The sequence below is a fragment of the Panthera onca genome, chromosome A3 (assembly GCF_046562875.1).
Source record: "Panthera onca isolate mPanOnc1 chromosome A3, mPanOnc1 haplotype 2, whole genome shotgun sequence".
Classification (NCBI taxonomy): Eukaryota; Metazoa; Chordata; class Mammalia; order Carnivora; family Felidae; genus Panthera; species Panthera onca.
In genome coordinates this window covers 1,160,992-1,183,676 of record NC_138341.1, presented here as the reverse complement: position 1 = coordinate 1,183,676, position 22,685 = coordinate 1,160,992, and the positions used below count along the sequence as shown (strand labels likewise).

The 22,685-nt window shown below is 55.7% G+C and overlaps 1 protein-coding gene across 16 annotated transcripts in view; it reads left to right on the top strand.

The window, feature by feature from the left end:
* MYT1L (myelin transcription factor 1 like) overlaps positions 1–22,685 on the top strand; it is a 428,591-nt gene that overhangs the window by 295,795 nt on the left and 110,111 nt on the right. The window lies entirely within an intron of this gene.

Here is a 22,685-nt window from a genome sequence, read left to right as displayed (position 1 = left end):
CAAGAATCAAGAACTCCCCCCTCGTTCTTTATGAGCCGTCATTGTGCACGCCATCACCCCATCCGTGAACCCTATGGCACGCCTCTCCTTTTTACCGTTCGTCACTGGCATTATAAACCAGAAGTCAGGGCATATATGTTTTAATATCAATTTGGTAGCTTGCACGACGGTACAGGGGGCAGAAATTTGGAGATCTGGGGACTTATCTGTATGGAGTAGAATCAAAGCAAGAGGGTTCCGGACTCGCCGCTCACAGCTTATTATTAGTCACATGTGTGCAGACAGACGAGATTCGGGCACAGTCCTTTCAGACCGAGACGACACTTAACCTTTATTGTCACAATACATCCTTTATTTGAAAAAATAAATAAATAAATACAAAGCTCCCTGGCCATTATCCTGGAAAAGCAGTCTGCCTGCTGCCCGTAGTACGTCTGCCCAGATGGCCAGGTCTCTGGCCGTTGCCTGTTTCATTATGTATTTTAGAGCTCAGCGTGACTGATTCGGTGCATTTAAATCTGAAAAACAAGACACGTAACGCATTTGGGGCACACTTTTGATGTTGACGAAATTCTATATATGTTTCAAATAATTCCACATTCACAGAGAAGGAACTTGGGCATTTTCGGGCAGTTACTAACGTCCGTAAGCATACCCGTGGACACTCGGTGGCATTCACAGTCTGGATTGGTCGAGTCTAGACGTAGCATTTATAACCTGGCTCTCATTTCTTGACTAATGATGAGAATATATAAACATGGCTTTGAAACATCAACAGAGTGTTTACTCCTCAGAAATTGGTGGGAACAACAGGCATCATCTCGGGTTCTCCCCAAGTTCAGTTCTGACCGCCACCACGTGCACTGGGATTACGGCAGCCGCTTTCTCCATGGGAAGCGCGGACAGGAGGGTTCCTGAGGTCGGGGGTGCTGAGCCGCTGTGGGACGCACAGTGCGTGCTGACAACTCTTCCCCCTGGGACGGGAAGGGCCAGGCTCCTCCCGCTGTGAGGTGCACGTCCCCACACGAGAGCTTGCAGGCGGGGGGGAGAGGGGATCCCCGGGTGGGGAACCCCCCACCAGATTTCAGCGTGCACACGGGTGAGGATTCCAGGAAGGGCTCCCAGCGCCCGGAATCTGTTTCACAATGAACGGTTTTGGGGGAACCGCCTGGTGAGCCCCACTGTGAGCCCGTTCCTTAAATCCGTGTTGGAGAGCGGTCACACTGCGCTCACCTGTACCCACACCTTGAGGACCCTCGTGAGGACTCCCTTCTCCTCGTTCTCTGATCTTGTGTCCCGAAGAGAAAACGGTGTGTCAAACATTAGACCCCAAGACCCGATTGAAACCGTACCCTCTTCCTGCCTGAATTAGCGAGAGACGGAGGGAGGAAGTGCTCACTTGGCGGTAACGCTGCTTTCGTTCAGTGAGATTTTAGTGCTTTTGTCTGAAAAGTTTCTGTGTGACTAAGTATGTCGCCAGCTGCAGTAAATGGAAAACCCTCGTCCGACGGGCTTACAAAATGCAGAATTAACTGTCTCACGTAAACTGGAAACAAAGAGCCTCCCTCCCTCAGGGGCTTCTGCCCCATCACCGGCCCCTCTGCTGCAAAGCTCTCCCGAGTCACGGGACAGAAGACACCGGAGGGGTCACTTCTAGGACCTCGCGGAAACACAAGGGGGAACTTTCCGAGAAGCTGCCAACACCATCCTCTGTTCCAGTGCTCCAGCTGGGTCTCCAGCCACCTGCGAGCCCTCCCTGATCGCCCTCCTGACTGTCGGGCCCACCCCTGGAGCTGGAGGCGGGGTCAGTGCCCCTAAGGCAAGGGTTCTCAAAGTAGGGTTCCATGACCTGGAACATCAGTGCCACCTGGAAACCTTCTGGGAAGCCAGCACGTGCTTGGGCCCCACTCCAGACCTGCTGGGTGAGACGCTGCGGAGGGGGCCCTGCGGTCTGGGATTCTGATGCTGAGTTGGACAACCGCTGCCCAAGGAACAGGTGTGTGTATACAGAAGGCAGGCACCTGGTCAGAGGGAGTCTGCAGGTAACGGAGGAAGGAGACTTCTTCTGGGTAGAAGCATCTAGCAGGAGCGGGTACGAATCTGAAAAATCTTGGGTGGTGACAAACCCGTGCCCCGAAGACCCCAAGTGCCAGAAGCTGCCTCACAAATCTGTCCTCCTCCCCTCTCCCGGGTGGGGGGCGGCCTGGGAACGTCTCGGTCCCGGCCGGACAGACTTCTGCGGACGCGAGGCCAGAGCCTGGCGTTCCACCTCACAGACTTCAGCCCTGCCTGTGACCGTGACGTGGCCCCAGCATTTCCCAGGAGCTGGGGAGGAGGGCTGTCCCCCCAGCAGCCCCAGCCATGCCCCCGTGGTGCCGCCATGACCTTCGCTCCCGAGGCCTCCCTGTGGCCGCAGAGGACGACTCCCAACCGGGGACGGTGCCGTCCTGCATCTGGCTCTCCTCCCACGGCGGAATCAAGGAGGCGGGCCTGGTTGGGAAGGGGTCAGGGCAGACCAGGCGGCCTCGCCAGGCTCAGCCCCGCCCCAGATTGGGACCCCCCAGAGCCATCTCCGGGCATCGTGTTGCACTCACGGGTGGGGTCCAGGGACTCAGGGCTGCTCGGAGCCCCCTCCAGGCCCTGGGCCAGCGTGTCGTCTGAGAGCCAGGCGCTGTGGCCGCCTGGCCGTTTCTGCCCCACGGCCTTGGCCCGAACAGAGCGCGGCAGCCAGGAGCACGCAGGGATGCAGGGCCCGGGCGGGCGGGCTGGGGGGAGAGCCGGACGCGCCCTGGAGACTGTGTGGAGCCCGACTCGGACAGGCGTGCCTGGGCCCCGGCAGTCTCCGTCGAGCCCTTGTGGGCTTAGAATGGATCCTCAAGATAAACGCGCCTTCCCTTTCCCGCTAAGGGAGAGTGCTGCACTCCATTTGTATGATTCAACAGACTTTGAAAGATCCACTCATTGTAATTTAGTAGCCACTCTCCGGGCTGTGTATATTACCTAATGCTATATTTAACATCGCCAGGGATACGCTTCACGTACAAGTGGATGCATTTCCTAAAACTCCAGGGAGCGAGAGCAGGGAAATGAGCATCTTGGAAGAAATTCCATCCGTAAATAATGCATAACAATTCAGGGATGTGCCCGAACCGCTTTGTGAGCCCCTCGGCCAGCGCAATGGCTTGTGAGTGGAGAGTCTGTGCTCCCCCGAGAGCAGGTGGGCAGGACAGGCTGGAGGGGGGCGGGCCCAGCGGTGCCGTGTGCTTCTCCAGAGAGCAGCTGAGCTAAGAGGGCGGGAGGCAGAGGCGCCATCCGGGGAAGGGTCCGCCAGACGGCAGTCCTGGAGTAGAGGCCTCAACCGCAGGTCGTGCACACTCGGTCTCATGGATGCTTCCGGTCCCTGTTCATACAGACCTGGCCCATCACGTCACGTGGAGAGCAGCTACTCGGCATGGGGTCAGGAACAGAGACTCCGTCCTGGTGGGGCCACATATGGGCACAGGCCCCTCCTCGTGTCTTCTCGATTCACCCCCTCCCGGCGGGGGCCCAGGGGTGGGGACAGGCGGGGTGGGTGCCGACAGAGTTCTCTCCAAGGACAGGTGGCTAAAGGAGGCACAGGCCTCACAGGTGGGACGCAGCGTGGTGGGACGGTGGCCGCCAAGAAGGGTCCTGGCCAGCAGTCATCGGGAACGCCGCTGTAGCCCCTCCCCCCTTCCCTACGGGAAGCCCCCGTAATGCCTGTAACAGTAACAACAGCGGCAGGACGATGCGAGAAGCACTTTATAGTTTACAAGTCCTGGTCCCTTGGGTGCTGGCACTGGCCACCAGCACAGCTCCGTGGTCCTGGGCTGCTGTCCACACCCTGGTGGACTTCTGTCCCCTCCAGCGCCAGTCCCCCCTGCGAGGCGGGCATGGCCGTTATCGGGGACACTTCTTAAATTATCCTAGATTGACTTCTAATACACGAAAAGAAGGGGGTGTGGTGCAGGCTGAGAAGAGGAGAATTTGGGGGGGGGGGCTTTCACAGCCCTTCCCCAGCCAGGAGGCGCGTCCGGTGGCTCTCGCCCCCACACGGGGCCATCGGGGCACTGGGGGGACACGGGACACGCGGCACGGCGCCTGGCACCAGGTCTGCGGGGAGGGACCGTGCACACGCAGGGCTCCTCAGTCTTTGAAACGCTTCCGAACTTGGAAAGATAAGGGGTTAGCTTTTCAGATGCTCTTAACTGACTCTCCAGGGGCCTCTGTTCACCAGAGAGGCTGAAGGGAGTCAGAGCGACTTAGAGTAAAGGACGGAAATGGGGACAGCCTTCTCTGAGTATTGATTGCGTTATGGTCACTGCGTGACATCTGCCCCGGACGTCAGCCACCACTGCTGCTGGGTTTTTCCTTTGATTTTAATGCGTTTTTGCTGTTTATTCAAATCAGTCTCAGGATTTAAATTTGTATTTCTTTTTTTATTTTCACTGAACATTATAACATGAGCCTTTTCCTATATCAGTAAAGACTTTTATTTTGACTTTCATGGCTGACTTCCAACTCCACTCTTATTGTTAGAAATAATTTAGTTTTTTGAAACTTTCTCGTGTTATGAAAAATGTGTGATAAGTATCTTTACAGATACCTTTTTACGACTTTGATTCTTTGGTGCATGTTGTCATAAGGAGAAGCGTGGGGCCGGAGAGCAGGAAAACAGGAACTGTTCTTTTAAGTTTCTTTCCAGCAAAAGGAATCTTCGTACGTTCCCACCAGCAGAAGGATGCGATGTTACCCCATTGCACACAATAGGGGATGTAATTGTTTCTAAAATACTTCCTTCTTCTTGGAAAAAGAGTTATAGTATTAGTGAAAGGATCCATTTTTAAAAGATTGATCATTATTTTCAACAGTGCCTTTTCCGGACAATTCCGGACAACGGCATGCTTAGCCATGAAAGCCATGCTTTCTTCTTGCCTGAGAATGATCCCCCTTAGTGTTTGGGCGAGCTGGCCCCCCAGACCGCTCCTCCCTCCCACAGCCTAGGACAGTGTTTTCCACAGCCGGACAAAAGCAGAGGGGCCGATGCTTTGCGCCAGGCACAAAAGGACACTCACCTTCTCCTCTCTGTCATGGTCACCCGGCTCACCCCTCCCTGCCACCAGCCCAGCCTTGAACGGCAAGCACGGGATTCAGAAGAGGAGCCGGGTGACCAGACAACAAAGCCTGAAGCACAAGTGTGTCTGTGCAAGGACAGGGCACACGAGAAAGTGGAAAGTCACCTTGACCTCCTCAAGGCACGTCCACGGGCGCACCTGTCGTCGCCTGGGTTTCTTGGAGGCGTCTTCCCCCCGAGTCCTTTTCCTGCCACCCTGGACACAGCACCAGGCCCCGGGCGTCTCTGTGCTCCCATCAGCCGACGAGTGAGCAGGACCCCCCCACCAATGCCGCTGCATTTTAACTTTGAGCTGGTGAGCGTGCCCAGACACGTTCCTTTCGGTCTGTCACGTGTCTTCATGATTTAACTTCAGGAAGATTAGAGCATCTTCTTCTTGTCACCAGTTGCAATGCCAAAGGACAGCAAGGCAACCACTTAACTTGTCCTGGCTTCATTTGTACAGAGAAGGGAGGACAGGGTGTGAGCTTGGTCCCCTCCCTGCCCTGCGTCTCCATGCTCGGGACTGATAGCGATCTATACCCGCCAAACACTTGGAGCTTGGGGACAGCCCCGTTCACCGTGACCCTGTCATTCCATCATTCCATGCACTTGGATAGACTCTGGCCAAACGTATCCCTTCCCGATGGTGAGAGCTGATCTGGTGCGTGGGAGGCCGACCCTGGACTGCTCCTGCTTCCGGCCGGTCGCTGCAGGCTCCGGGATGGCCTCCGTCCCTTTGCACAGACAGGGCTACCAGTGACCAGAAGGCTGGTTAACTTAGTCTTCTGGAAACTGACGGTACGTGAGATCCCACAGTTGTCTCCATCGAGTTACTGGAGTAAATCGTGTAAGCCGGCAGTGTTCCGGGCACAGGGACTGATGGCGAGTTAGCACGCCCAGGCCTGCCCCCAACCCCCGTGGCCTCGGGCCCCAGCCTCCTTGACAACAGGGTTCTTGCCTCGGACACCCGCGACCAGCCTCACGTAAGCCTTTCGCACGCACGGCACCCGCTCCCTGGATGCCGTGCGCCCTGCAGGCTGGCGCTCGGCCTTCAGCCCTGACGCCTGAAACCACCAGCAGTTTTAATCCCTTCGTGCGGGCTGTTTTTATCTTTATATCGCTCACAAATGTATAACTCTACAGAAGAGATCTACTTAAATTATAAATTGTCATCTGTTTTCTCCTGAAAACAAGAAACACTGTGGAGTACTTGGAGAGCATTTTCGTAGATTACCTTTTTCCACTGCTGCCGTTCCGGGTGTGAACACTGCACAAAAATGTCTTTAGATGTTAAAACGATCAGAATTCAGGCGGGCGACAGGCGTAGAGATTCCACCCGGGTGAGTCCTTCTCCCGCTCCTGCCGTCACCCCGGGGCCTCTGCAGGTTATGAGAGGCTCCCGCACGTTGCGCGTCTTTGTGCCGCTGCTGGGAACCCACCCCACCCCGACGGTGTCGCTGGGGCGAGCTGCTGAGGGTCCAGCGAACCTTTTCTGCGGCAGCTGCCCTTGGCCGCGGCCCCAGGACACACGCACCGAGGAACCGGGCGGACAGACAGACATCAGCACAGCGCCGCGAATGTCATCCCGGGAGCAGGGACCCAGCAGGGGCAAGCAGATGGACGGGCTGCCTTTCCAGCCCGACACGGGGACTCGGCCAGTCGCTTCCTCCAGAAATCACAGGGCTCGTAGTGAGCGGCCTAGAGGCAGTGGCGAGACCATGTGACGTCACGGACTGCTGGAGGGACGCCCCGCGATGCTGACGGCCGAGGGCCCTCTGTCCAGCAGAAAGGATACCTGGAGGGGAGTGGGGGGGACGCCTCCCGCCCTGGGAGCAGCCGTGACCTGTGGTGTGCAGCACTCAGGGAGGCATGCGTCCAGAGGTGCGGCTCGTGGGGCCGTGGCCCGGGGCTGCCGGAGGAGGAGGCTGGGACGAGACAGGCGTGCCCACGGAGACCCGTCTCCAGCCGCGGGCCTGGCTTTCCACACGAGCTCTGCCATGCACCCCAAAATGCCTGAACAGGAGGCCACGTCACTTTCGATCTCTTTCGTTCACTTATAAACGCACCAGGCGCTGTTCATGGTGACCTTCACCTAAGAAATGACGTGGACACAGATCTCCAAATGTGACATTTTGGAGTTGGAAGTTGGAAGACTTTTTTTTTTTTTTGTCCCAGCTCTGGCTCCAGCTACCAGAAGGGTCTGGAACAATTCACTTCATCTCCCGGCAGGTGGGAGACACAGGTGGACACCAAGCCCCCGGTTCAGCCCACATTCCGCCTCAGCCACTGCCCGGCTCTCACTTTGTGCAAGGAGTGGTCACGACCCTCTGAAGACCGGGTTCCCTTCTACACGTCAAACACGTGTCACCAAGGCCAACCTCACCAAGCACATGCTTGCACACACCCCCCCATTATTGCCGCGTCTGCCCGTGTGGAAACTTTGCTTCCCAGACGGATGGCCCTCGACCCCTGGGACAGAGCCTCTCCGTCTGCCTCGCCGCGGGCCCCTTTACAGCGCGGGCTCCCCGTGGGCCCTCACTACACGCCTGCAGAAGGGAAGCTACCGGCGAAATGCAAGACCCTGAATAAGGGAAACGGGCGAAACACAGAGCGACTTTTACACGTGAGCAGATGACACTGCCTCAGTTTACCGTCCATAGTAAGACACTGTGCCCTTTCCCAGAGGAAGGCCCGGGGGCACCACCCGGATGCTAACTGCCTCTGCACCGAGCGTCAGGAACTTGCTGTGCGTGTTGGAGCACATCCCGGGGAGGAAAGCACCTCTCCCCACAGCACCTGCACCTCCCTGTGGAAACACACGTAGGACACAGCGTCCCCGGTGCCGTAATGGAGTCACGTCGAGGGACAGCGGGGCAGAGGAACGTGGACGCACGCTCCTGGGCTGGTGGGTGCTCCCAAGGGGAGAGCCTCCCACCGGCGAGCGAGGGGGACTGCGCTGCTCGGGCAGAGGGAGGCAATGCGGGATGAGGCCTGGCCCGTGGGGAAACTCCACATTTTCGTTCACTCGTTCAGCCCGTCGGCCGGGCGGCGAGGCTAGCGTTTGCGCCCCTGCGACGAGGTAGCCGTGTGCCGAGCGCCGAGGCCCCCGGCCACCAGAGTGGGCGTCTCTTCCAGTGCCCGGGTGTGGACTCGGAACGCAGGGGCGGCCGCCCACCAGGTAGCCGAGGCCCAGGATGGGGCAGCGCAAGGGGGAGTCAGCCCTCAAAGGGGCAGGTGGGGCAGGGGGCCGGGAGCCCAGTGAGGACAGAAAAGCAAGTTCCCCGCGGGGACCGAGGCCGTCCCCCAGGGCAGGGGTGCGGAGGTCAGCAGGTGAGGGGCCTCCCGTGTGCCGACGGGGAGAGGTCGGAGCCCCAGCTTCAGGATGGCGTGCGGGACAGGAGCAGACATCGTGAGCCGAGACTGCGGTCAGGAGCAGGGTGGAGAGTGAGGACAGCCTGCAGACGGGGCGGAGGGGGGAGGCAGGGAAGGGCCCAGCGTGGCCTTGGGGCAGCGGTTCCCAGGTGCGCGGCCCAGGACCGGCCGGGGGACCGGAGGAGGCGCCAGGGTCAGTGCAAGTGTCTGTGCCGCTGGGAGCATTTCTGCCGTGACGTCAAAGCCTTGTGGAGCGAGGGGACTCTGGACGCACCTGCGGCCTGGCGTCCTCGCACGCTGGCCAGAAGGCTCTCTCGCCCCCGGGGAGCTGGAGACACTGAGCTCGGGGCCCGGGGACCAGAATTGTGCGCCGGCTCTGGGCTCAGTCCTTCCCACCTGCGCCCCGTGCCCTTCTCTGGTGGCTTCTGTTTCCAGCTCAACGGAAATCTGACGGCCCTGAGGTTCTGGGGTTCAGGGGTGGCTCACAGAACCCACGCGGCCCAGGAAGTGGAGATACGTATGAGGGTCCTTCCGCTCGCCGCAAAGGCGCAGGGAACAGAACCGGTGATGCTCAGAGCACGGGGACTCGCAGGAGGCCACTCGCTCGCCCAACTGCCGTTCCCAGTTTAGCGATTCCGGCCTGTGTGGAGGTACCTGAGGGCAGACGCCCCTTGTAATGGCGGGCCTGTCCCACGTCTGACACTGACTCGCGTCTGGGGCACGCGGGCATCTTTCAGAAGGTAAGCGAGCACATCCAGGTGGGCCCCTCGGCACTCCCACGTGCGGCAGGGTCACTGCCCTCGCCGGGGGCAGGAAGCCAGCGGGGCCGCACCGCCGGGTAATCGCGTGCGCACCCCGCCGGCCTGCCCAGCCCAGAGCTCACCGGCTCATCTGCTGGCGGCCTACGTTTTCTTGTCACGATGCGGCGGAAGGACCAGAAGTAGCGAAGCCCGTGCATTGTTCTCAGCCAGCGGCGAGAAATTGTTTTTATACGAGAGTCATTTCCGGAGAAACGGAATTACTCTGGGTTCTCAGCCTCCAGCCAAAGGCTGACCTGCCTGCTGTGGTCCCGGAATCTGACGTCCCCGCTCGGGGAGTCCTGGGCCCGGCCTCTGCAGGGACCGTTCTGAGACCGTGCAGTGGACGGCCAGGACTGTCAGCCAGCCCCCTCTGCCCTCTCCAAGCCAGCCTTCAGACGGCAAAGCCCTTGACCCGGGAAGGGCCGGATACGGGCAGAGGCGGGGTCGTCTGGCTTCAGGCTTCTCCCTCGGGGCTGCCACTGGGTCAGGGCCACGTCGTGCTGTGTGCGGCCCAGGAAGCCCACGGGCACATCACATTGGAGCCGCACCTCTGAACGGCCTGTAGGATCCGGCCTTTTTCTTCGGGTTCTGGTTTTTCTGTTGTTTGTTTTTCTTGCAATAAGTTGATGTGACACTGTTGACCTCTCTTGCCGTGTCTCAGCTTCTGGGAAACTCATCCCCAAGCAGATCCGTGCTATACACACCGGCCCTCACTCGTTTCTTTTTAGCGCCGGGGAGTTTTACATTTTTGAGACTGTTATCTCAATAAAACATGTGAGGAACCGCGTTGACGTGGGAACTGTTCAAGGAAACACACGGGATCCTACAAGGAAGGGGCCTCGGCAACCTCCCGACCCCCTGGCCCGGCGAGAGTCTCACAGGGAGCAAGGGCATCCCCGACACAGCCCCCTCGGTGCTTCCAGACCCCCAGACACACCTGGTCTGTGGCCCCCGGCTGCAGACGACGCCTTTGAAAGTGCTGAGGATCTGATCGGTGCCTTCTTTTCGCAGACCCTAGTTAAGGACAGACCCACTCGTCAGTAGAGAGCTTTCTGGTCCCAGACCGGCATCCATTTCTGGAACAAACAGTCTCAGAACCTTTGCATTTGTACGACTAAGATTTACTTTTCTGCTCACAGGGAGGAGAGGTTGGCAGTTTGGAAAAACTTCCTGTCTCCTTACTGTTAAAAATGGAGACAGGTTTAAGTGCCTCGCGGCAGAACCGTTTCCATTAACCCAGTACGGAGTCGAAGGCCAGTGCGCGCGGCTCTCCTGCGTTCCCCACGCGCGGCTCCCTCCTCCCCAGGCCCCAGCAGGGTGTCTGCACCATGTAAAAGCAGCAGTGCTGAGTTTCTTTAAAAAAGAAAGAAGTTCTACAACCCGGATGAGACCCTGAATGCAGTGAACTCGGCGGGTCCAGCCGCATCTGAAGACGGCTTCGGAAGCCTGTCCCCTTTGGAGGGGCAAAGTGCTGGGGGCGATGAGGAAGCCTCCTACCCTTGTTAGCGCTCGTGGGGGACCCGCGGGGAGGGTTAGAGCCTTGCTACCAAAACATCCCGTGTCTTTCTGCAAATGAGCCAAGTGCTCAATAAAACAAACATAAGTAGACAAACCACACCGAGGACTTACCCCAGCCAGGTGTGCCCAGGTCCCTGGCAGGTGTGCCCAGGAAGATAGTCCTCCTTGTTGCCTAAACACATGAGCAGCTTCAAAGCAAGAGGAGAGAAGTGAGGACCGCCGTGTAGGAAGTTAGAGACAGAACTGCCTCACACACACACACATACACACACACCCCAGGACCTCACACCCAAGCAAGACTCCCAGGGACACCACACTTAAATAAAGCAGTGTGATTGCACCGTGCAGCACGCCTCCCCCGCCAGCCACTTCTGCACCTCCTTTCTGGCTGGGGACTCTGAAAGACCACAGCCACCAGCGCAGCCACACAGGGCACCCCCGTGTCCCCTGAGGGCACCTCCCTGCTCACAGAGACAAGCAAGCTGGAGGTAGACGGGACAGAGACGCCACATTCAGAGGATCCAGGAGACATCCTGAGAGGAGGGGCACGGCGGAGGCCCCGAATTTGTCCTCAGAGCACCTTTCCCGTGAGATTTCACTCCGGCTCGTGTGAAACCAACAGGGTGCCCCCCAGCGCTTCTCACTCGGCTACCGTGTGCAAGCAGGCTGCCTGTCCAAGCAGACAGCAGCCTGCCACAGAGAACGTAGCATCTCGTCGTCTGAGTTCAGGGAGGAGAGCAGGTGGTAGGATGAGTGGCGGACCCACGGCCGCGCGTGTGGTGTTCTGTGACGAAGAGTCACCCGCACGGGGACGTGGCTGCGCCACATACACACCCTGGGCCGGGTCGTGAGCAGGGCAGTCACGCAATAAAGAAGCTGCCGTGTGCTTCCTCAGGCCCAGCACGCCTCCTGGACTCGGAGACGGAAATAACGGGAATGAACATAGCTGCGTTCAGCTGAGATATCATCCGGCTCCGGGGGCGGAGCCCCAAACGCAGATGGATTTGGGGATAAGGTTGCTCTTCGGCAAAAATGTGCAGCGGCGACAGCTTGTAACTAGCCGTTGCCACAGACACTAAAATCGAGGCTACGTTATGAAGAAAACATTCTTAAATCTTTATAACGACCAGATTTCCAGGCTCATTATTTGTAGCCTGCTGTCGACGAAACTGTAGAGCAGCTTTTGAAAACCTATGTGGAGTAAAAGCTTATATATTTTGCTTATTAGAAAATGCATATTTAAGAAGCTTCAAATTTCTATCAAGGGCGTATCTTGCCTGGAGTGTGCGTGTGTGTGCGTGTGTGTGCACATGTGTGTGCTCGTGTCTACATGTGTGCACACGTGTGTGCACGTACACATTATGTGTTCGTGTGTGTGCTCGTTGTACATGTGTGTGCACGTGTGTACACATGCATGTGTGCACGTGTGTGCATATTATGTGTTTGTGTGCATGCGTGCGTCTCATGCAGGCTTGTGTACATGTGGGTGTGCGTGCATATGTGCACTGTGCACATGTGTGCATGTGTGTACATGTGTGCACTCGTGTGTACTGTGTGTGCATGCTTGTGTGTGTGCATATGCAGGCAGGCGTGTGTTGCATGTGTGTGCACATGTCTGTGCACGTGTGTGCATTATGTGTTCACGTGTGTATGTGCATGTGTGCATATGTGCATCTCAGGCAAGCATTGTACATGTGTGTGCACGTGCTTGTGTGTGTATGCATGTGGGTGTGTGTGGGTATGTGTGCATGTGTGTGAGCACATGTGTGTGCATGTTTGTATGCGTGCATGTGTATCCGTGTGTGTGCATGTGTGTGCATATGTATGTGTGTGTGAGCACATGTGTGTGCACGTGTGTGTGCATAAAATGTACATCTATGATAGACACAAGCCACGGACATTCATATGCATCACCTGCATTCCCACACTAAATCTGTAAACAACTCAATCCCTCAACTACCAGAATTTTAAATACTTCGCAACTGAGCAACCACGTGAAGACAAAGTATCGTGTCCTACTGCGCCTGAAGAATAATCTAGCATGTATTTGGGGAAGAGACGGAAGGACATCTTTAGCCCTTTGTTTTATGCCTTGTCTTACACGCTTGTCCCCGGTGCCATCATGCAAGTGGCACGCTTCTCAGTTCTTCCTGCGAGTGGCACGCTTCTCAGTTCTTCCTGCGTATCCTACTGACCGCGGCTCACGGAAGCTGGGACGGCCGCGTCAGTGTGACGTATTTCACGTCTCCGGTGTGGGTGGTGCCAAGTGCCAAGTCTTCCTGCCGCATTAAGCGTTACCACGGCACTGAGTGCCCGTGGCGGTACCACGCGGAACAGCCACTCACTAACGGAATTGTCACACTTGCCGCCTCAAGCGTTAAATTCCTCATCTGGACTAAATGCGGACCGGGTGGCCTCCGTTGCTAATGTTCCGTGTGACCTGGCGCCCTTCAGACCAAGAGGGCCGGCGTCAGCCTGTAAATATTCAGAAAGACAAAGCTGAAGTTGCCGCGTTGTCGAGAGAAGCCGACGCTGGTCTCTGCGTGCGCGGCTCTCTCCGGGGACGCCCTCCTCTGGCCGGTGCGGGCGGGATGCCTGCGGGGTGCGGAAGGGCCCCCCACGGAGGTGCTGCTTCTGGCTGGCGTCAGCCTCTACCGCGTGGTGCCCGACGGAAGAGCTGCTCGCAGACAAAGTCTGGTCTGATGCCACCCCACGCGTCGGCCCGTGCACACCACTTAATCCCTGTGGCCTCGGTTTCTTCATTTTCTAGGTTGAAAGATGGATTTGGCGATTTCTAAGGCTTCTACCTCCTCCAGACCCTACCGCTCTGAGGGTGTTACCGTAGTCAGCAGCATCTCCTCGCACGCAGTTCACTAGCTCATGATGGACCAGCCCCTTCCGGAAACCTTATCAACCGCTTGACATTTTTAACTAAAATAGAAAAAGTCTATGTGTATTTACAAAGCGGTTTAATTTTCTAATCTCACTGCCAAGAGGTAGCCTGGTTCTTGGGGTAATTTTATCCTAACATTCTCAACATTCTAGTCTCGTCAATGACAAAGATAGTAAATGTTGTTTTTGTACAGGGAGAGGAGAGAGCACACATTTTGTTGAAAGCCAGATGCTGGTAAAATCAAGTCTAAGACTGGTGGGCCCGTTCTGAAAGTGCCAATAATATTGATCGATAGAAACAGACGTATCAAAGACCCACTCCTTCATTTGGCACAGCGAGGATTGAGAACAATTAACTATACGGCACAGTCCCTAAGCCAAGGAGAAAACAGTTGAATCGAGATGATAAGGGAAATGCATCTCAAAAAGTCAAGACCACAATAAGGTGGTTTACAAGATTGGTGCAAGGTATCAGATGGTTCCTAAAAGTAGAGAGTCCTGAATTCTGGACTGGTCAGGAGTGACTTTACGGGAGGGTGGACCTCAAGACGGATTTCAAAGGGTCAGCAAGAGGGAACGGTCATGGGTGGGCATGGGATTGCGGGCGGAGAGTGGGGGGAAACAGGCAGCCACCACCAGAGCTCCAGGGCCATGTGGCGGGATCTAAAATACACGGGAAGGGCGCCTGGGTGGCTCAGTCGGCTGAGCGTCTGGCTCTTGGTTTCAGCTCACGGTTCACAGACTCCGCTTGACAGCATAGACCCTGCTTGGGACCCTCTCTTCCGTTTCTCTCTGTCCCTCCCCCGCTCGTGTGCGCGTGCACACCTTCTCCCTCTCAAAAACAAATGAGTAAACTTCAACAAAGAAAAGAAAAGAAAAGGCAGCCAATGATAAAAAATAAAAACAAAATAAAATTACATAGGTAGGACAGAGCCATATTTTTTAAGTTCTTTAAAATTAAGTCGGGGCGCCAGGATGGCTCAGTTGATTAAGCGTCTGACTCTTGATTTCAGCTCAGGTCGTGATCTCGCGGTTTGTGGGAACAGGCACTTTGTCGGGCTCTGTGCTGACAGTGTGGAGCCTGCTTGTGATTCTCTCTCTCTGTCTCTCTCTGCCTCTCCCCCATTCACTCACTCCCTGTCTCTGTCTCTCTCTCTCTCAAAATAAATAAACTTAAAGAAAATTGAGTAGACAATGTCCAAGTTCCAGAAAGAGTTGAACACACTTGTTAGCTCGGGCCGCCTTGCAGACCTCACTAAAACAGCGGCCAAGAGTCTGGTTCTTAAAGGCAAAAGGACACTGGGAAAAATAATGGGAAAGGAGAAACAGCACCAGAATTTTGGAGGCGAAGGAGCAGAGAGTTGAGTACTGTGAGATCTAGCAGACGCCCGGCCCCTAACAACAGGCGAACCTCGGGTGGCCCTGACGAAACCTGAACCCTGGAATCCTCTAGAACTCCCGAATCGATGGCACCAGGCACGGCTGGACGTGTTGACGATGGACCTGACAGCGGGGAAACTGGTCTTACGCGTGGGTAGAAGCAGCCACCCCAATGTGCCGCTCCGGGCCCGGAGCCGATGAGCCAACTCTTCACCCCCGAGACCGGATCAGCTTAAAAAAATGTTCTCTGGAGAGAATGAAGCACAGAGTTTGTCACCGAGGTCACCGGTCACTGCCACGGGGTCACTGTCTGCTGAGGGGAGGGCTGCGTGGGCATCTGTGCAAGGAATGCCGAGACCCTGGAGTCTCCACACTGGATTCCCCAGCACGTCGCCTGCCGGGAGGAACGGCCGCTTCCTGCCGGACACCTGACGAAGCAGCCTGGTCCGGCCACACCCGAGACCCGCAGTCAGCGCAGTCCTGCCCCACGTGTGGGGGACGTCCAAGGGCCAGGCACGGGGGAAAGCCTCTAAAATGAAACAGCGCCACAGAGAAAACAACCCGGAGAAAATAGAGAAAATCTTCCCTGCAAAGGTGTAATATTCTCAAACAGGAAGATGAGAAAACAATTAGGACCTCAAAGAAATTCAGGAAAATGAAAGATAGCAAGAAATAGAACTCAAGAGAAGGACTGGAGGTAAAGTTGAAGGAACTGTCCAGTTAGAAGGACAAAACCCTGGGGGAAAACAGAGAAAAGATAAGACAACACAAGAGATGGCTCCGGAAGCACAACAGCCAAATAATAGCAATCCAGAACCAGAGAAAACAGTAAGGATAAAATAGCGCTGGAAGTAAGTAAAAAATTTCCCTGAACTGACTCCACAGCAGCGCGTGGCCCAGAACGTGGGAATGTATCCCCTGCCAGAGAAACTGGCAAAGACTCTCAGAAGCCCAGCTTCATACAGAGGATCAAAACTCATAACAGAACTGGACTTCTTGACCGGCTCTCAAGGAACTAGGTCGCAAGGAAGAAAGCGGCAGACGTACCGAGGAAAATGCCATATGACCTAGAATTGCATTCCTGAGCGGACCATCGGTTGTGGGCAGCACACAGACATCTGCACACGTGCAAGGGTCTCACATGTGTCCCTTTCTCATGCCTCCTCCGTGAGCTCCTGGACCATGTGCTGCACCCACGCGAGACAGTGGAGGACAGAGATGTTGGGTCCAGAAGCAGGGGACCCAGCACAGGTGAGGGAAGGGCGTCCCCAGCACCGGTGGAGGGAAGGGCGTCCTTGGGAGGAGGCTGCTGGGGCTCCCAGGGGGACAGAGGTCTAGGGACAGACACTTAGAGCAGGCTAGACAAGTCCAGGACAGGTTCCTCCAGGGTGAGGTGGGGGGTTCCTAACGGAGTGGAATGTGTACAGAGTTGACCCCCCGAAGGAGAGTTTGGGCATCGAGAGTGAGAAGTAGGGACAGGTGTGACCAGTACTGTCTGCATTTTTGTGCATCTGCGGCTGTCCTCACGCCTCTCCATGTACATGGCCTGAACTCTTCCATCCGTGTGGGTGTGGCCCATCCTTCCCAAGTGTCTGTCTGTCTGTCTCCTGCCCCACAGCCCGTCCGGTCCATCAGGCAACTCTCTGCTCATGTCCTGTGAAGTTGGGGACTGTGTCCGTGCTGCTCAGTGAAACATTCTCTGAACAAATGCGCAAAGGAGCCACTCTGTCTAATTCATTCAGCAAAACATATTTTTTGCTCACCATGTGATAGACATTAGAGGAACAGGTGTGTGATTGTTTTAATGGATCCTGACCACAGCCCCATAAGAAAGTGGGACAGGGTTTCTTGGTCCTTAGAGACCAGAAAGGCAAGATGTGGGGACAAGGGACTCTCAAGTACTTTGTTCAATGTTATTCAGCCGTGTGACCTTCAGAAGATCCCTCACGATCTCCGTCCCACAAAAAGGGAATTATAATCATTTCTATCCCGTCATCGTGTACCGTCGCCGTGAGGGCTTAGTGGGCTCATTTTTGTGAAGATGTTAAAAAACAGCAGGTAAGGGCTCTGTGAGTCGTGCCGTATTCGCCAAGCTGGGATTTGAACTCAGGGCTCCAGAATCATGTGCAAATATGATTTACATGATTCCAAAATAAGTATTTTAGCCCTGACACAACCGAGGCCATTCAGGCAATATAAGAAAGGTGTCATCCGTGAAACAGCAATCATACACATCGACCGTGCGTCTGTGAAGTGGCTGTGGCTTCGCGAGCCTCCCCTCGATGTTGGGAGACGTGACCTGCCTGCCCGAGTCCTTCCTCTCTCATCAGAGGCCATGCGACAGGGCTGGACCAGGAACATGCCGCCAAGCCCGTTTTCCAGTTACTGAGACCTGACCTGTTTATATTAAAATCAGATAAATGAAAACACCAAGCAAGAGGCCACTGAAAACCCAACAGAAACCAGCCCTGAGAGCTTGTAATACACAACATTTTAAATGTAAGTGTTCACTGCGGCCAGGTAACCAATTTGCTAGAATAACGTGACAGGAAAGACTCAAGATGGCTTAAGCCAAGCTAACAGCAAAGGATCGTAAGAGCTGCACTGGCGGAGACGCTCCGGGCATACGTGAGCGGCACAGCGAGGCTCGCAGGACGTGGGGGCCCCGGGAAACTCCCCGCTAACGGCACACAGTTCTTCCCTCTGCAACTTCAAGGCCTTCGGCGGGGCTCAAACACATGAGCTACCGTCACCCTGAGTCACCACATTACTAGTGCTTTGAGGGTTCGACTGTGGGGAGAAAACCAGAAGAGCATCCGTCGCCATCTCCAAAGGTTGTGATTCTGTAAAGTAGGAGCGGACGCAGGACATAAAGAGCCTGTCGACACCTCGCAGACGGGGATCTGGCGTCCAGGGTCGCCGTTAGGTGAGCCTGCCAGAGCGTGCGGGGAGCTCTGCTTTGGGGCGTCTGCAGGCATCGCTGGGATCTCCGCCCGGGATCGGCCTTGCCCCTCATAGACGGGTCCATCTGATTTTGCTACAATGACACAGAACACATTCCCTTGAGCGACTGGAGAAGAATGAGCTTTCTTGACGTCGGAGTTCTGGGATCTTGAGCTACCTCCCAAAGCTCAGCCCTTCCTGCCCCGTCCTGCCCTGCTTCCCTGCAGTAGCCAGTGGCCACTATTCACTCAACAAATACCTGATGAACACCTACTGTGTCCCAGATGGCCGTCACGGATCTGTCCACTGAATTTTTTTTGTGGTGATGGAAACCACCAATATGGCAGCCACTACCCACCTGCGGCTACTGGACCCTTAAAATGTGAGCAGTGTGGCCGGGGAGTCCATTTTTTTTATTTTCTTTAATGCTAATTAAATAGCTGCAGATGACTATGGGCTACTATATTGGATACTGCAGCTCTGAATATAACAATCAATTAAACACAGGCCATTTTCTCAGTGTCGTGAAGGAGAACCCATAATCACACCAGTACGTGATAAGTGCTTTCATTTTTTCTTTTGAGAGAGAGGAAGAGAGAGAGAGAGAGAAAGGCAGAGAGAGAGAGAGAAAGGCAGAGAGAGAGAGAGAGAGAGAGAGAAAGGCAGAGAGAGAGAGAGAGAGAGAGAGAAAGGCAGAGAGAGAGGAAGAGAGAGAGAGAGAGAGAGGAAGAGAGCACAAGCAGGGGAGGGGCAGACAGAGAGAGACAGAGAAGGCCAAGCAGGTTCAACACCCAGCGCAGAGCCCGACTTGGGGTTCGATCTCACCAACCATGAGATCATGACCTGAGCTAAAATCAAGAGTCAGACATTTAATCAACTGAGCCAACCAGGGGCCCCAGAAAGTGCTTTCATTTTTAATAAATGGAGGAGACCATGGTTTGTTCATTCAAGCAATATTCTGTGACCACCATCAGCAGCAAGCCTCCGCTGGCCAGCATGGAAAATACACAGCTGGTGGAGGCCCACCTGTCCTATTGAGGAACAGAATCGGGGACCAAAGCAACAACGTGAACCCCACACAGTCGGCTGAGCTCGGGCCCTCCCGCGTGCGGGGATGTGGAGGAGGGCCGGCCGTGCACCTGCTGCGTTCGTGTAACTGGCGCTTCACCTCGGCGCCAGCTTCTCAGTTACCCCCAGGACTCCACCGTTGATTCCATTTGGCGTCCACAATCTGGAGACATTCCAGGACCGTGGGTTTCTGCTGTCTTCTTAGAAAGACTCGCGTGGCTGATAGGCATGAGCCCGGGTGAATGGAGCACAACACGGCTGTGGAACACGCTCACTTCCACAGCACCTGCCGGGTAGAGGAGGGCAGCACCCGCCCTTCCTGTGCGTGCAGACTCTCTCTTTCGGTGGAGGGATGTTCCAAGCCACTGGGTCCCGTAGACCGGGCATCCGGGCCACCTGCTGCCTGATGCGTGAGTGAAATCTGTCTTATGGGCTGGGACTTTGCTCTCACCTTGAAAGTGGGCACTTAGGGAACGGGGCAACGGAATGTGTTTGCGGTAAGCGTGATTTTGACCTACGGTTCACGCTAATGGACGGAGGAAAAGGCTTTGAGCATCGAGCCACGTGAATTAGCAGAAGGCGCCGGATATTTGAGGCCAGCTAATTCCAACAGTCAGGAATTTAGTTGAAATGGTTTCCAAAATGTATCACAGGGAACTAAATGGAAGTAGATGAGCAGACCACAATGAGGAGGAAATCCTTCAGGAAGTTTGAGCAATAAAAACTATAGAACAGCAAAGGGACGGGCAACCCCCTCATTGCACAGATAGGTAAACAGAGGCCCAGCCAGAGTCCAGGAGCCCATCCAGGTGTTAACAAAGCCGAGACAGGAACACGGGGCTCCGGACGTGCTGTTCCCTCCACGTCGCCTCCCTGACGGCACCGAGGCTGTCTGCGCAACGTGTCACACGCTGACACCAGAACCCGCTGCGTGAGGCGCAGGTGTGATGGGGCACAAACGTGGCCGACTCCCTCCTCCTTCTCATTCTGCCCTGACGCCCCCACCCCCATGCTTCCCACTGTCTATACTCTGCGATTTTTCTACTCTTCCTCCTTTTCTCTCCTCCACTGCCCCGCTGGCCACCCCGCAGGGCTCTAAAGGAGAGGGGGCCACGGTGGGCACTGGCAGATGGGTGCCTGGCCGTGGTTCCATCGTCACCACTGCACCTGCGGGGGTAACGGGGCAGACGTCTGAGGAGGAGCTGTCCTGAGGGCCAGATGCCCCCCTCGGGGTGGAGCCCCCGACCTCCAGCTCAGACCCCACACTTTCAGGTGTCCTCTTGGCCAGACTCGCCACCTCCCACAACCCCAGGGGCCCGTCTGGGCAGAGCCAAGGCCAGTTGTGTCCGCTTCTGACTGCAACATCCGTTTTAAGGATAACATCCACTTGCCCGCTCTGAACGTTGCTGCCCTACCATTTAAGGTCTGAGCAGCAGGCAGGCCCCCAGGAGATCTGAGGCAGGTAGGTGTGTGTGGACGGGCGGGGGACAGGGCACGAAGCCCGGCCGCAGTGCTGGCTCACCCTGCCTGAAGGAGTCCCCACTGCCAGCTGGAGCGGAACATTGTGGGTGGCATCACCGAACAGCACAGACAGCCGTTTTTACGTCACTTCCTAGCAATCCGGATGAACCTGAGACGGTCAGAGACGGTCAGAGAGAGGCCTGGTGCCCTGTGTGGGTAGCACTGGTGCAAAACAGAGCTCCCTCACGGGCAGGTGACAACAGTCGTTACGCCCCGGAACGTCGTGGGCCGACCTGGCACGAGCACCTACCGCTGATCCTTTATCTGGACAAACAGACTGGACCCATGAGTGAGTCCCCCGACCGCCATCTCCGAGAAGCCTGGCTGGTGTGGAGCTCGGGCTGGACGCACTGTCAGGTGGTCGTTGGGCACAAGGGGGTGGACAGCAAGGTGGGGGCGGCTGGGCCTGTGTGTCTGAGGCCACGGACCCGGTCTCCCGGTCCGTGGAAAGAGTCGCACGAAAGAAAGCTCAGAACTCTGTTTCATCTTAGAAATGCTACAGAGACCAATATATGTTCTCTTCAGGTTTTTTTCGGGTTATAAGTATTATTCTTGCTTTGATTATTATGTTCTAAGAGATGCTTAGTTTCAAAAGGCAGATGACCAATCGTGCTGGGATTCTGGGGTTGGTGGAGCCTTGGCGATCACCCAGTGGCCCTCGCTTTACAGATGAAGAAAGGGACATCCACGCTGGAAAGGGGACTGACTGCGGTCACGCACTTGGATAGGAATGAAGTCCTTCCGTTCTGGGAGCCAGTGCATGCCAGAGACCTCCAGGGCCCCCGATGAATGGCGTTGTCTTTACTAGAGTATGAGATGCACCCAAGCAACCAGAAGAAATAATTCTCCAGGAAACAGTGTCAGGGCCACCCCTTCGCTCATGCCATTCATCCAGATGGTCTGGGGACTGTTGACGGTAGTGACAAACAGCACAACAGTAAGTGTCCAAAACACAGAGGGACATGCCTGCTGAGCACCCAATTCCTGAGTAAGAATAAAAATCGCCATGATAATCAACAGCAGGCACCAAGTATGAGTACTGAGTGTGTGCCCAGCACTGACCTCTCTACAGAAGTGACCCTTCCATCCCCGAAGCAAGTGTGTGAGATGTGCACTTACAGCTTGGGACCCTGAAGTACAACGTCAAATGTCTCCCCAGCCCCTCACTCTGTGACACCTCCCACAAGCCGTTCACGCACATAATCTTCCAGACACAGTGCATCCTGTCTGCCCGTCCCACCCCTCAACCACGGACCTAAGTCTCGCTGTGGGGAGGGACAGTGCCTATCAGAGACTTGTGCGTCCAGCAGAGGCTCTGGGGACCCTCATCGGACATCAGGTCAGCACAGTGACTGCCTCGCCTTTCCCTTCCTTCCAGGCCCCTCCTGGATGGGTCCCCAGGCCGGTCTGCCCCTTCCTAAACCTTGCCAGACACAATCCTACTGGCCCCACCATTGCACACTCTAAACTCTGTGTTTGGTTTTTGTTTCCATTTTCTGCACGGATCATGCTCTTCGTTGTGTTCACGTCTTTGCGAAGTCTCTGGGTTTTTTTAATGTTTATTTATTTTTGAGAGAGAGAGAGACATAGAATGAGTGGGAGAGGGGCAGAGAGAGAGGGAGACACAGAATGTGAAGCAGGATCCGGGCTCTGAGCTGTCAGCACAGAGCCCGACACAGGGCTCAAACCCACGGACGGTGAGATCATGACTTAAGCCGACGTTGGACGCCCAACCGACTGAGCCCCCCAAGTGCCCCACAAAGTCTCTGTTTTGCCTGAAATATGTTTCCATAGCTTCGTGCAACCTCTTCAAGCCCAGCCCCAGCCTCATTTGTCTGGAGCATGGCCGAGCTCCCTTGACCCCCTGACCCTCTCGACGGGACGCCCTCAACATGCATTTATCATAGCATTTATCACATGTCACCTATCCATTCAACAGCCCTTTACTGTGTGCCCGTGACATGCCACGTGTTTGGCACACATGTCACCTGTGCTGAGTGGCTCCAACACAGTCTTCCTCACCGGTCCATATCTATGCCTCTCCCCTCTGAATCCGC